Source organism: Gracilinanus agilis, chromosome 1, assembly GCF_016433145.1.
Source record: "Gracilinanus agilis isolate LMUSP501 chromosome 1, AgileGrace, whole genome shotgun sequence".
Lineage (NCBI taxonomy): Eukaryota > Metazoa > Chordata > Mammalia > Didelphimorphia > Didelphidae > Gracilinanus > Gracilinanus agilis.
The window spans coordinates 501511536-501525975 of record NC_058130.1 but is presented as its reverse complement, the minus strand read 5'-3'; the positions used below and the strand labels follow the sequence as shown (position 1 = coordinate 501525975).

Sequence of the window (14440 nt, the reverse complement as noted above, 5' to 3'; positions counted from 1 at the left end):
AAAAGAAAAACCTAACTGTTCAAAGAAAATATTATAGAACAATTTTAAGTGAAGATAATGCACCTCAGAAAATATATAATTCAAGGGAAATGTGATTAAGTTTTCTAAAATCCAAGTTATGTAATTTTTGTGAACATATCTATTATAGGAAATTGAGAAATAAAACAGTTGCCTAGGAAGACCATAACTGGAGAATGAGATTTGGTCTTCTGGCCTATAAGAATCTTGGATTCTTGACCAGGGACTTTTACCTAAAAAGAGCGAAAATAATGTATTTGCCTAGAAATAGCTGGTCTGATAATAAAGACTTTTCATTTAAAAGACTTAAATTGGGAAGAATATAAGGAGGTGCTCTGTAGCCTATTGGAAAATGATAGAAAAGAGAGGCAAAAGTATTGTATTCACAAGCACAGATGCCAATATATGGATTATGTATATAATAAAGAATGTGTCATGGTTCTTAAAATGAGAAAGAAAACAAAAACTCAAAATGGTACCTCATCCTTTCTAAGAAAAGTTAGACCTGAAATAAGACAATGAAAAGGATATTTATTCCCCATGCAAGAGGAATGGTTTGAGGAAAAGGGTACATCACACAGATATTCAATTGGGTAGAAATCCATGAACCTCATGGGAAAAAGGGATTAAAAAGGGAAATGGAGAGAAAACACTTGAGTGAAGATCAAAAGGTAGAAAAAATGAGGCAATATAGTCTTGGAAATATATAGTGGGTCCTGGCACAAGGCTACAGATAGAACTAGACAATATGCAGTTCACAACAGATTACTTGAAGACAGTATATAGAGTTTCTAACAGATAACAAAGGGTACAATGGTCAGTCTAATTAAAGTCTGTTTTGCTTTTTTTTATGTATATTTATTATAATAGTTTTCCCCCAATTACAAGAGATAGGAGTAGAAAACAAATTTTTCTTCACTGAAAAGAATAAATAACATTTTTTTAAATCTTTATTTTAATTTTTTTAAATGTCTGTCAAAATTCATTAACAGAATAAGGCTTGAGACTCTAAAATAGTGAGATGACTCAAAAGGAATGAGAGACTCTCAAGAACAAAACTCTACTATGCTCCACACACACTCTGATACTACAATCCCAGATTACTTGCTGTTCCTTGCAAACTACATTGAATTTCTGGTCTCTATGACTTGATACCAGCTGGCCCAAATGCACATGCCTGAAATGTTCTCTTCTCACCTCTCTATGTCTTGACATTCCTGGCTTCTTTCATGACTCCAGTTCAAATGGGATCTTGTACAGAAGTCTTTCTGATTCTTAGCCCTACCGCCAAGCCACTTAAGCTTTCTGCTTTAAGGCTACCTAACTTCCTCACAATATCATAGATATGTACCTATTTATTTACCTACCATATGCATGTAAACTCTTTGGGGGCAGGGGCTTTTAATGTTCTTCATATCCTTACACTTTAAAAAGTTTTCAGTATATAATAAGCACATAATTTAGCAGTTCTTTAGAATTCTAACAACAAAGATAAGGAGAGAACTGGAGAGAACAATGTAACTGATCAGGGATTTCATCAAAGTTATTCACTCAGTTTTTGAAAGACAGTATAAAACATGGAAGCAGGTATAAGGATGACCATTACAGATTGGCAAGATCCTTTAAGGCTAATATAGCACAGAGGGAGGGGGGGGAGGAAGGAGAGAATTTGGAACTCAGGACTAAAAAACAAAGGTTAAAAACTTTTTTCATGTAATTGGCTAATATTCTTCTTTTAAAAAAATTTTTTAGAAGGAAATTTTTTTTAAAAAGGGCACATTATTGCAGGAAACCAGTAAGAGTCAAGACTTGCAGAAAGTACTCAAGATGATAAGAAAAAAAAAGATTTCTTTAGCTATCCTGGGTCTACATGAATATGAATCACTTGCCTTTTCTTGCTTACCATTCGTTTCACATTTACAGTGATCCCTCAACTATCGCAGGAGTTACGTTCCAGAGACCCCCGCAATAAGTAAAAATCTGCAAAGTGGTGGCATTATATTTATTATTTATATATATTTTAAGGCTTTATAAACCCTTCCCACTCTCCTATAAACCTTTTCTACACTCTTATTAGCCTTTCCCACACTCTTATAAAACACTGAGCCAATCAGCTCCCACAATACAGAACACAGCATTGTGGTTGGTCCAACGACATAGCAAAAACTCCACAATATAGCAAAAACTCCATGATACAGAATTAAACATTTTTTTAACTCGTGATACAGTAATGCCATAATAAGTGAACCACAATATAGCAAGGGATGACTGCATATGCCCATTGTTCACATCCCTAAGGTTGATAATATTTATAATGTAAACTGACAACTAAACACATCATTATGAAAAACTACTCTTCTGATTCCTTTTTACCTTGCTAATATGAGTAGTCCAATTAGTAACATTTTCCCCTAGCATTTTTCTCAGTACCTATTTTGAGTTCTTTTTACCACAGTCATATTCACAGATTCGAACTTTAAATCAGTATTAATACCATAAGGAAACAAAACTGTGGGTGAGGAGATGAATATGAAATAGAACTTATACTTGTAGAAAAGGGAAGAACTACTGAATTCCTATTTTACTTCTTTTTCTACCAAGGAAAATAATCTTCAGACTGAAAATGAAAAAGTAGTTAATACGGAATTAGAATTCAAAAAGCATAAGGAGATAATAAAAACATATAATTACCAATAATGATTATAAGATTTCTTGGTACAGTAAAAGTACAAACCAGGGCAATGAAACCACTTACAGGTCAGTAATCTTTTATGAATCATAACAACAAAAACAAAAAAAAAAGTGTTGTATTATTTGAGGTGTATAAATACCTCAAGTGTTAAGAACTAGATCTAGTGTCAAAGGACCCTGGGTTTAATCCCAAACCCCTGATACTATATTTAGGTGACCATGAGCAAGTCCTTTAACCCTATTTCCTCATCTTTAAAATGAGAGTTGGGCATTAAATGACCTTGGCGGTCCCTTCTAGCTCTATCTATGGGCTGAAGAAAGTCAATAATTCAAATTATTTGTCTATAAGCACGAATTGTTCTAGAATGGTTCACTGATTTCTGATCACTTGGAGAAGAGGTGTTGATACCTAAGAGGTCAGCATGCCTTCATTAAAAATGCCCTAACAGGGGGCAGCTGGGTAGCTCAGTGGATTGAGAGCCAGGCCTAGAGATGGGAGGTCCTAGGTTCAAATCTGGCCTCAGACACTTCCCAGCCGTGTGACCCTGGGCAAGTCACTTGACCCCCATTGCCTACCCTTACCACTCTTCTGCCTTGGAGCCAATACACAGTATTGACTCCAAGAGGGAAGGTAAGGGTTTTAAAAAAAACATGCCCTAACAGTCCTGAGGTAAATCCTAGAGGAGATAGCAAATTTGGATGAGCTTAGAAAAGAAACTGAATTTGCCAACAAAAGGATGAAAGATGGATTCATGGAAAAGGTGACATCTGAATTAAGACTTTTAAAAAAGGATAGGAATTTAAAAAAAAAAACAAAAGAAGAGCAGTCTAATTATAATAGTGTTTGCAAAGTTGAGGAGACAAAACAGCATAAGATAGGAATGATAATGGACTAGAGCTTTGAGTGTCAGACAAAGGTATCTTAACTTTACCCAGACAAAAAGAAGACACTGGAGAGTAAAGGACCTTCACAGAATCTTCATGGTAAAGACAGAAATATATAATTAAATGGGACAGAAGTGGATAAAAAAAAAAAGCCAAAGCATATTGGTTAATTTTTTGATGCACTGATTAGTGGGAGCCTAGAAGGAGGTCTCTAGCCGAATGCCCTATGACTCTGTGCTTGGCCTACTCATTTTTACCAATGACTTAAATGAAGGCATGGTTAGCAGCCGACTTATGAAATTCACCAATAACACAAAACTGAGAGAGCTGATATTATTTGGATGACAAGATTAGAATTTTAAAAGATCTTCACAGGCTAAAATTAGTAAGATAAGAATATATCTAAAGCTATCCCCCAATAGAAAAATGGTCAATGACTATGAACAGAAAGTTTTCCAAAAAAACTCTGCAAACTGTTAATAACAAATTAAAAAATGCTCCAAGTCACTAAATAGTAAGGGAAATACAAATCAAAACAACCCCAAGCTTTTACCTCAGACCCAGCAAACTAGCAAAGATGACAAAAGACTGAAATATATCACTGTTGGAAGAGTTGCAGAAAGATAAGAAAGAATGAAAGAAGGGAGGAAACTAGTATTTATTAAGCACCTAGTATATGTCCCTGACACTGTTTACAAACATTAGTTAATCCTCACATAGATTCTGGGATATATATCCTATTATTATCCCCATTTTACAGTTGAGGAAGCTGAGGCAGATAGAGATTAAGTGATTTCCTAAAGGTCACACAGCTAGTAAAATGTCTGAGGCCAGAATTGAACTCAGGTCTTTCTGACTTCAGGCCTCCTTTGCCACCTAGCTGCCTCTAGACATAAACTAAGGCACTGTTGATGGAGCTGTGAAATCTATTCATTCTGGGAAGCAATGTGGAACTATATAAATAAAAATACTAAAATGTTTATGCACTTTGACCCAAAGATTTCACCATATGGCATATATTCTAGGGAGATCACTGAGAAAAGGCTCCATATGTATCTATCTATATCTATATCTATATCTATATATATCTATATATATATATATATACACATATATGTGAACAACAGTACTTTTTTAGGAGTAGCAAAGAACTGGATGTAATATAGATGTCTATCAATTAGGGAACAGCTAAATAAACTGTGGTACATAAATGTAATGGAATTTTACTGTGTTGGAAGAAAAAAACAAACATGGTGTGTAAATAGAAATTAGCTCTATCCCATTAATAGTCAAAAATCTACCCAACACAGGCGTGCTAATGATGTCACTCCCACCTCCCTTAGTGGGGAGGGGAGACGAGTTACCCACACGTGACAATAAGTAACAAATCAAGAATAAGGGACTGCCCTTTGGGCAGTCCAAATCAATGTAGAAACTGCCATTTGTCCATTTGAATTAGAGGTGGACCACAGGAAGTGATGAAAGACACATTCTCTTTAAGTAAGTTAGTGAACTTCCTGTAGAGGGAGTTGGCGTCTGGAACTGGAAGAAGAAGCATCTCCTGAGACCACAGACAGATTACACTCTGTATTGTCACATGGGTAAGTTAGGCTGGCTTCCTTGGCCTAGCTGGGCCAATTCTAAACTCTGCCTATCCGGCTGTTGGGCCTTGCGGCTTACAGCTTCATTTATTTAGTCTTCTACCTCCCTCTTCTCTTTATCCCTACTCACTTTCCTGATTGTAAATAAACTCCTCAACCCGATGCTGACTTGGGTCTGATTTAATTACGGAATCAACCTGAATTGTTGATTCCTGGCGGCCACATATTTTAAAGATATAACTATAATAACTAAATTTTAATTCTTACAATGGTGAATACAGATAAGTATGGGAAAATTTATAAATTGATGTAAAATATTAAAACAAGCAATCAGAAAAAGAATATTATACAATTACTACAATGTAAATAGAAAGGAACCACAAAACAATCAATATTGATTATTGTGGAATTATAAAGACTAGGATCTGACTGTGTTAGAGTATTCCTTATACAAAAAGTTGATAAAAGCAGAAATGGTAGAATAACTGCATCAAATATCAAAATGACATTCATGAAAAAATCCACGAACAAGATAGGGAGAGCATAGCGTATTAAGATGAGGATCAATGGAAGGAGTAGTAAATATTATTATGGTGGGATCATCTAAATTAAAGAAGAAAATGAGTCCAGGTAACTGATCACAAGCCTGGCATGGAAGCATGCTGGAATAAAAGATGGGGAACTTTAGCACTCCCTTTTCAAAATGCAGAGTGGCTGAACAATTCTTGACTTGCCTTATGATCATCTCATCCTTCAAAAGGTTAAGAAAATGATACCAGGAACTTCTATTCTAGACTACATTCTGATCAATAAGGAGAAATTCATTGCCAAAGTAGAAATTATGACCTTAAGGAGGAAAAGACAGATCCTCCAAAGTTCGTGCCAGATAAAGAGAAGGAAACCATGTACAATCTGAAACATATCTGAAATTCCAGTAAAGTCAATTTCAAAGAGTTCACAGAAAGGGATCCCAGAACCTAAAAATCCTAAGCGAAAGTGGGCCTAAGAAAGATTGAATGCTCTGAAGAGTACTATTCTAATAACAATCTCAATGAAGAAAGAGCAGTAGTATAAAGAGACCAATATGAATACACAAGTAATTCATTGGTCAATTTAGATTTTTAAAGTACAGAGAAAATGGAAGCAAAAGTAGTAACTGAAAATTATAATAGTGTGTCTAGGGGCAGCTAGGGTGGCTCAGTGGACAAAGAGGCCTAGAGATGGGAAGTCCTGGCTTTAAATCTGGCCTCGGACATTTCCTAGATTTTTTTACTCTTGGCAAGTCACTTAACCTCAAATTACCTGGTCTTTACCACTCTTTTGCCCTGGAACTGATACTCAGTATTGATTCTAAGAAAGAAGGCAAGGGTTTAGAAAAAAATAATGGTTCTTAACCTTTTTTATATTATGGACCTCTTGGACAGTCTAGTGAAGTCTCTGGATCTCTCTTCGCCTAATGCTTTAAATATATAGGATTACAAAAGGAAACTATTTATATAGAAATAAAGATGGAATTTTTTTCCCCCATCCAAGTTCACAAATCCCCCTGAATCTTTCTATAGACTCTTTAGGAATCCACAGACCCCCGGTTAAGAACTCCTACACTGTTAACAAGATATTACTGCACTGGAAGAAATAAAAAATATGAGTATTTTGGAGAAACACAGACATGAAGTAATGAATGAATGTGAAGTAAGCAAAACAAGGAAAAGACATTGACCACAATAATGTAAACAGAAAGAACAATAATAAGAAAAAGCTGAAAACTGTATGATTATAAAGGCCAAGCTTTACCTTGGAGAAGAGTTGAGAAGACATTTCCCTCCCTTTGCATATACTGTCATACTCATTTGAGGCACTGGCTAATTTGACTGAACTACTCCACTCATCCTCATCTCTTATCCTCACCTTCTTTTTATCTTTTGTTCAAGAAATGGCTCTCTGGGTTTGAGACAGAAGCGATATTTAGAAATTAAAGTGATATACAAAAGATATCAATAAAATACATACACACATATACCATATGTCAATGGCATTAGTATAATGCCAAGAACTAACATGATAAAGATCTTCCATGAGAATCTTCTGAAATACTTTTATTTCAAATTGCTGTCATCTGCTCTTTTTCCGTATCTCATAAGGAACAAACTGATTCCCCATTTTGAGACTCTTATTTCAAAGCCCCATCACCATCATCCATATCTAAGGTATACCCATACTAGATATGTTATATTAAGTCAACTTCCTTGTGTTGACAGACTTGGAAAGCAATGCAATAGTAATTAAGATCCACCCAGACAGATACTAATAAACTGTTGAAGAACTGCTAACTAATACAATTATTCTGGAGAGCAGCAGTGGCTGAAAGGCCACAAAATTGTGCATACCCTTTGACTCAGCAATACCACTACTAGTCTTTATTTCAAAGAGATCAGTGAGAGGGGCGAAAGGACCTACTTGCATGGAAATGTTTTTAGCAGCTCTTTTTATAATACCAAAGAAATGGAAACTGATGTGATATTAATCAATTAGGGAATGGATAAACAAGTTTTGGTATATAGTTGTTACAGAATACTATTGCAGTATAAGAAATAACACACAGGATGAATTCAGAAAAACCTAGAAAGACTTATAAGAACTGATACAAAGTGAAGTGAGCAGAACCAGGAAAACAGTGGATAAAGTAACAGAAATGTTGTACAATGATCAACTGTGAAGGACTAAACTATTATCAGCAAAGCATATCCAAGATAAGCCAATAGGTTCATGATATAAAATGCTATCCACAGCCAAAGAAGAAACTGTTTGATCAACATATGCCACTTTTCACTTTATTTCATTAATTCTTTTTATTGTTTGTGTGATATGTGTCCTGTCACAGCATGAGGAACATAGAAATATGTACTGCATGACAGCACTGGTACAACCTATACGAGACTATTTACAGGGAGTCAGAGTAGAGAGGGAGGGAGAAAGAGAATATAAATTGCACGATGTCAGATAACAACTGTCAAATATTTATGATTTTTTTACTCCATTTAATTTCAGCAAGCTTCCTCTTAACATACTTTTAAAAATTTTATCAAACTGTATACACACCACAGTTATATGCATATTGCCAAAACTGATCATCCGTATCATATTTTCAGCATTTTTTTTAACAGAAAAGTCTAGGTGGTGAAGAGGATAAAGCACCTATTCTGGAGTCAAGAAGTCTCATCTTAGTGAGTTCAAATCCAGCCTCAGACACATACTAGCTATGTGACCCTGGGCAAGTGACTTAACCCTGTTTGTCTCAATTTCCTCAAATGTAAAATAAGCTGGAGAAGGAAATGGCAAACCACTCCAGTATCTTTACCAAGAAAACACCAAATATGGGCAGGAAGTCAGACATGACTGAAATGGATCAACCCCAACAACTAGGTTGACAGATCTTTCAAAACAAAAAGCTTATTGCAACAAGTAAAATTACAAAAATCCTGATAAGGTAATAGAATAAAATACTAAATCTAGTTCCTTCCTTTTCTATCTCAGTCAATAAACATTTATGAAGAACCTATTATGTGTCATGCAATGTGCTAAGAGCAGTCCTTGTCTTCAAGGAGCTCAAAATGAATTGGGGGAACAACAAACAAGTCAGTCATATGCAGGATAAAAAGGAAGACACTATAATTGAAAGAGTTGAGGAAGACTTCCTGTAGAAGATAGGATTTTAGTTGGGACTCAAGGGAAACTAGGAAACGGAGTAGGTTGAAATGAGAAGGGAAAAGGATTCCTCAAGAGTTTAAGAAAATGCCTGAAGGAGAGAGATGGAGAGTCTTATTCATGGAACAAGGAGGAGTAAGGAGGTCAGTGTCACTAGATCAAAGGGTAAAGTGTAAGAATAGAAAGTGGGAGGGGACTAGATTATGAAGGTAGACTTTGTATTTGATCTTAGGAGTTTATTGAGTGGGGCCAGGGTAACATGATCCAACTTGTGCTTTAGGAAAATCATTTTGGTGGCTAAATGGAGAATAGTCTGAAGTGAGGAGACACTTGAGACAAACAGACCCACCAGCAGGCTATTTCAGTCATCCAGAGGTGAAAGGATGAAGGCCTGTATCAGGTAGTAGTAAAAAATTTGGTATAACTTTTATATTTTGTAGTATTAAGAACCCAATGAATGCATCAAAACTTATTCTGAAATCTTATATATATATATACATGTATAAATGCCATAAACTTCCTTACCAATAAAAAATATCACTAATATCTCAGACTGTTTCCCCTTCAAGATAGACTATTAAATCCTGAACTGAAACCTATAACTAGATTCACATCTCTTAACACTCTGAGTAAATCATTTAGCCTTCCACTTCATTAAGATTTCATCCACAAGCTCCCCTCACTTATGTTCTGCTAACCCTCCAGCAGCAGAATCCAACCTCTTCCTTTCCTACTGTCACAAAAGGAATGCTTTCTCCTTACTCAGACTAATCCCCCTTTGTCTCCTAGATCCCATTCCTTTTCAACTCCTAGATCCAATAGCTTGCTACAAATATCATTCTCTCCTCTTCTCTGGCTTGCCATAGTTGCCGTGCCACTTACCTATAATAAGCATGCTCAAGTTTCCCCTACCATCCAAAAATAAACTTTCCTCAGGCCTTCAACTTCTTTCAGCTACCAACCATTCTTTCCCTTCTAGTTTTACTGCCAAACGTCTGGAAAAAATGATCTTCATCCTAGGCCTCCACCTTTTCACTTCCCACTCTGTCCTAAACCCCTCTGCAATCTGGTTCCTAGCTCCCAAATGCTCTACAAATACTACTGTCTCAAAGGTCATCTCCTTTTTGTCAAATCTGGTGGCCTACTTTTTTTCTTTCTTTCTTTTTCTTTTTAAACCCATACCTTCCATCTTGGAGTCAAACTGTGTATTGCTCCAAGGCAGAAGAGTGGTAAGGGCTAGGCAATGGGGGTTAAGTGACTTGCCCAGGGTCACACAGCTGGGAAGTGTCTGAGGCCAGATTTGAACCCAGGACCTCCTGTCTCTAGGCTTGGCTCTCAATCCACTGAGCTACCCAGCTGCCCACTGGTGGCCTGCTTTCAATATGAAAGGCCTCTTCATTCTCCTTGACCTCAAGATAATTCTTTGATATTATTATCCCCTCAAACCACTTTCCTCTTTTAAATTCAAAAAACCCTAGAGCAGTGATTCCCAAAGTGGGTGCTACCACAGCCTGGTGGGTGCTGCAGCAATCCAGGGGGGTGGTGATGGCCACAGGTGCATTTATCTTTCCTATTAATTGCTATTAAAATTTTAAAAAATTTAATTTCCAGGGGGCTAAGTAATATTTTTTCTGGAAAGGGGGCAGTAGGCCAAAAAAGTTTGGGAACCACTGCACTAGAGTAAAGCTGAGCAGTTTAAGGTAGTAAGTCAGTCAATAAGCATTTATTAAGTGCCTGTACTGTCTCAGACCCTGTGCTAAGCCCTGAGGAGACAAAAAGAGGGAAAAGGCACTCCTTGCTGTTAAAGAGTTCACAATCAGGAAAGGCCTCACATAGGAAGTAGCATTTGAGCTAAGCTTTGAAAGATATTAGGGATACTAACAAGTAGAAGAGAGAATCCATTTCAAAATGCGGGATAGTCTAGGGAAGGCACAAAAAAAGAAGTTGGAACACTAAGGAAAGGCAGGAAAACCTGGTTCGCTGTTCTATAGAGTGAATGAAGGGAAGTAATATATAATGAAGATATAATATAGTGAATCTGGAAAGGTGAACTGGAGCCATCTTATGAAGGGCTTGAAATATAGAGGATTTTGAATCTTATCCTAGGGGTAATAGGGAGGCACTAAAACAGGGGCTTTTTTAGGTGTTTTTTTTTAAATTACTATATTATTTACAGTACTTTCATTTCCAAATATATCCCTTCCCTCTCAATTTCTCAGAGAGCCATTCTTTAGGGGGAAAAAAGCTTTTAAAAAACAGAAGTTCATCAAACCTAATCCAAATATGACAGGACATACCATATCCTACACCATGCCCTCTATTTCTTCAAAAAAGTAAGGGAGAGGGAGTAGTCATCTAGTGTGGTGGCACTCCCAGGGATAATGTCCCCAGAGTCCAGGATGTAGATCCTGTAAAAGTTTCGGCGCCAGATTCTTGAGTAAAGGACCAAATATTAGAGACCTTATCCCTATCCTGATTAAACAGTGGTTTTTCAGCCGGGGATAGGGGGGAGAGCAAGGGAGGTACATTTTCTAATCTTATTTTCATTGTTAAACCTGATCATGATGATTATTCAGAATTCAATTTAAGTTTTTTATTCTATTTAATTCTTAAAAGTCATTGTTGAGTGGGTAACTAGATGCCTTAGTGGACTGAGAGTCAGGCCTAAGTTCAAATCTGGCCCCAGACACTTCCCAGCTGTGTGACCCTGGGTAAGTCACTTAACCCCCATTGCCTAGCCCTTACCACTCTTCTGTCTTGGAGCAATACACAGTTTGACTCCAAGATGGAAGGTAAGGGGTTTTTTTAAAAAGCCATTGTTGATATTGTTTTCATTCTACTTAAGCTTACATCCATTTGAATGTTCCTCTATAGTCTTCATAGTCATAGTTTATTATGGTGCAGCAGTATTCCATTACATTCATGTACCACATTAACCATTGCCAAATTAACGGGCATCTACTTTTTTTCTAGTTCTTTACTATGACAAAAAGAAAGGTTGCCATAAATATTTTGGTATATCTAGGACCTTTCTGTAGCTGACTTCCTTGGGGTATATGACTGGCAGTAGGATCTCTGAGTTACAGTTATAGAACTTTAGTCATTTTCTTAAACTTAATTCAATATTGCTTACTAGAATAAATGGACCCAACCATAGCTTGAATAATAGTATATTAGAGTGACTGTCTGTCCTCATCCTTCAATGAACTTGGGGTGGGATTGGAGGAGTTGGAGAGGAGTTGAACTCAATAAACTCTAAGGATCCTTCGAACCTTAAATATAGTGCTCTGACCTGTTTACCCATCTTGAGAAACAATCCCTCTTCATTTTTTCCCTTCAAAAGTTTTGTTCATGGATGCCAGGTCTAAAAAAATGTTATTGTTTGGGTGGGGGAAGGAAAGACAAAGAAAAGGAAGGGAGAAAAATTAGAAACTAGACTGCATTGAGCATTTGGGGGATAGTGGGACTGAGTCTAGCACCATGAAGAGATGCAAAGCAGGTAAATGTGTTACTGCTACTTATGATTTATATATGTATCACACCTCAAAACCCAGCAAAAATGAAATGTTTGTAGTAACCAAGTCTTTTTTTGGATCAGTTTATTCTTAGAAAAAAAATTTACTTAAAAATGTTGAACAATTTAACAGGCATATGTCTAGTTTCACAAACTAGATTCCTAAGATCCCCAGAGGTGAGGACACTATCTTATACTTCTAAATCTAGTTTATCACCTAACATATATATACCATAGGCATTCAAAAAGACTTCCTGAATAAACTACATTTCAGTTAACTGAGCCTTTTGCTATGGTATCTTGGACTAGTCTAACACAGAAATCTTCTAATTCAAGCCCCTCATTTTATAAACATGGAAACTCCGACTGAGAGAGATTAAATAACTCAGTTATATAGTTTGCAAAAAAAAACTGAAAAAACCAGAATCCATGCCCTTTGTCATCTAATCCAGTTTTCTGAACAACTAAAATTCTATAAAGGAAGAGTTTCACAGTGGTGTTTTAATAAGGGGAAAACGACAAGTTCTATTTCTAAAGAAAATTTAGTTTTGGTCCATAGTTATCTATTGCAGGAACATATTTAAAGTACCCATCACCAACCGTGTCAGAATGGAGTATGGTGCCCAATGTTTTGTCAGTGAAGTTCATTCTCACCTACCCACAGGTAATAAATGGAAGTCTTGCATAGATTTTTAAGTTCTGATCTTTCCCACTTCTTTTTTCCCCTCATCTTGTTTACTAACAGATTAAGACACAATCTATTCAGAGAATAACCAAACTACAGTAACGTAAGGAAATTTCAAGACACAAAAACATTTGAAAGTAGTTTTTGTAAGGCTATCCTGAAGCCAATTGAAAGCATTTAAGAGTACTAGACATACCCTATACCAATTCCCTTTTGTTCCAAAGGCTATTGTTCAAGGCCCTGGCACGTTCATCCTACTTTCTTCCTTTCCACCACTGGAAGTTGGTCAATAGTAGTATAATCTATATTGGAAATAGGACTGGGTACTTAAACTGTTTGGATTCAAGCCCAATATACTATACTTTATTGCTTTTTTATCTTAAGTTACTTAAGGTCTCTAAACCATAACTGCATCATTTGTAGAATTCAGGGATTAGACAGATGAGTTACTATTCTGACATTCTGAAGTTAAAAGATCAGGCCCCCCGTTCCAATTATATTTTCCTCTGGTTGAAAAGAGAAAACTTTTCAAGAACTCAGTTACCTACTCAGTTGTCATCTTCCTGGCTCTCTCTTTGTGAACCCTCTTTTTCCTATTATTGGGCCAAAGCTATTCCCTAACATTCTTTTAATATTACAGCCTGGAGACCTTATCTTCTTTGTTTGCCTTCTTTCTTAGGGACCTTGGTGTTTCCTTCTCTATCTAATTTGATCAGCACTACTTGGACATTCTTTTTGTCACCACTGCTGTTTGCTTTTGTTTTCTCTTCATAGCCCTTTCTAGGGTTGGGGTTATGCCTCTCTTACAGTGAGACCCTTGGATTCCTTGAAAAATCAGATTAAGCTCCTTTCCAGCTCTTATGCTTCATTCTTGACTTCCATTTGCCTTGGACTCAGGTTCTGTGATTTACTTTATTATATTTCTATTCTTTCCCCATAATACACATTTGCATGTTAAAGGAAATCTGGTTTTATTTGGAGAATACTTGTAAACTTCTAATTACAGATTTTTTTATGTCTGTCTACATGTTCATGTTTGAGTATAATGCCTCAGGCTCACTCTTCCCTTAGGAGTTCCTTCAATTCTTTAGCCCTTGGAGAGAGGATATTTTAACATATCAGTGTTTTAAGTTTTCTTCTTTACCTACATCCCAAGAGAATTAGAATTGGATTGTAAATTATTTGAGGACAGAGAACTTTCCAATTTTTTTTTTTTGCATCCCTGCATGTCACACAGTACTACTATACAGTAGGTACTTCATAAATGCTTATTGAATTAAAGCAACAGATTATAATGGCTATAACACCTAACTAAATTAATCATCCATATATGTTGATCAT

At 36.3% G+C, this 14440-nt stretch overlaps 1 protein-coding gene across 1 annotated transcript in view; it reads right to left on the bottom strand.

The window, feature by feature from the left end:
- The window catches only part of VCPIP1 (valosin containing protein interacting protein 1), a 32336-nt gene that overhangs the window by 1637 nt on the left and 16259 nt on the right, over window positions 1–14440 (bottom strand). The gene's annotated exons all lie outside the window — the stretch shown is intronic.